The sequence below is a fragment of the Anopheles coluzzii genome, assembly GCF_943734685.1.
Source record: "Anopheles coluzzii chromosome X unlocalized genomic scaffold, AcolN3 X_unloc_85, whole genome shotgun sequence".
In the NCBI taxonomy this organism is placed as follows: domain Eukaryota; kingdom Metazoa; phylum Arthropoda; class Insecta; order Diptera; family Culicidae; genus Anopheles; species Anopheles coluzzii.
In genome coordinates this window covers 30,001-31,684 of record NW_026054519.1, presented here as the reverse complement: position 1 = coordinate 31,684, position 1,684 = coordinate 30,001, and positions in this window count along the sequence as shown.

Here is a 1,684-nt window from a genome sequence, read left to right as displayed (position 1 = left end):
TTAAGTTCGTCTAAACGATTCTACATCCGATTCTGGATAGTGGTTTTTCGACCACTTTTCAACATTTTGTGACACCCCCGAACCTAGGGGCAGCTCCCTAGCTTTTTTTCAAAAATGTGCACCGAACGGGCCAGAGAGCTCGAGTAGTCGAAAATTTTTTTTTTTTGCTAAAAACCCCTCAAAACGTGTCAGGAACGCACCCTAGATGATGAAAAGTGCAACCAGAATGTCAATCGACAACATGCCCGGGGGTACAAATTTGCTCTACGCGTCCCTAGGTAGGGTACTTTTTCATACAAACATCAAAGTGTACGGTGCACACAGTGCGCGGAACAAAAAATTGCTCGGTCAGACCTAGGACGGGCCATATCTCGAATACTAAACGTCGCAGATGGGTGTCGTAGAACAATTTTAAAGTTCGTCTAACGATTCTACATCCGATTCTGGATAGTGGTTTTTCGACCACTTTCAACATTTTGTGACAACCCCCCGAACCTAGGGGCAGCTCCCTAGCTTTTTTTCAAAAATGTGCACCGAACGGGCCAGAGAGCTCGAGTAGTCGAAAATTTTTTTTTTGCTAAAACCCCTCAAAAACGTGTCAGGGAACGCACCCTAGATGATGAAAAGTGCAACCAGAACGTCAATCGACAACATGCCCGGGGGTACAAATTTGCTCTACGCGTCCCTAGGTAGGGTACTTTTTCATACAAACATCAAAGTGTACGGTGCACAAAGTGCGCGGAACAAAAATTGCTCGGTCAGACCTAGGACGGGCCATATCTCGAATACTAAACGTCGCAGATGGGTGTCGTAGAACAATTTTAAGTTCGTCTAACGATTCTACATCCGATTCTGGATAGTGGTTTTTCGACCACTTTTCAACATTTTGTGACACCCCGAACCTAGGGGGCAGCTCCCTAGCTTTTTTCAAAAATGTGCACCGAACGGGCCAGAGAGCTCGAGTAGTCGAAAATTTTTTTTTTGCTAAAACCCCTCAAAACGTGTCAGGAACGCACCCTAGATGATGAAAAGTGCAACCAGAACGTCAATCGACAACATGCCCGGGGGTACAAATTTGCTCTACGCGTCCCTAGGTAGGGTACTTTTTCATACAAACATCAAAGTGTACGGTGCACAAAGTGCGCGGAACAAAAATTGCTCGGTCAGACCTAGGACGGGCCATATCTCGAATACTAAACGTCGCAGATGGGTGTCGTAGAACAATTTTAAGTTCGTCTAACGATTCTACATCCGATTCTGGATAGTGGTTTTTCGACCACTTTTCAACATTTTGTGACACCCCGAACCTAGGGGCAGCTCCCTAGCTTTTTTCAAAAATGTGCACCGAACGGGCCAGAGAGCTCGAGTAGTCGAAAAATTTTTTTTTGCTAAAACCCCTCAAAACGTGTCAGGAACGCACCCTAGATGATGAAAAGTGAAACCAGAACGTGAAACGACAACTTTGTTGGGGGTACCCTTTTTACTCTACGGGCCACTAGCTTAGGCGCGCCAACAGCGCTTTCCTCTCGGGTTCCCATTTTTTGCCCTCCTGGGATTATGATCATTTACTCATTGCCTACTATAGGGAAGGTACCTTGCTCCGAGGTCAAAAATGAAGATTTCACCAAATCGTAGTTTTAACCTCTATTTAGTCGTAGGAGCATGGTTTGCAGTGTCCGTGGGT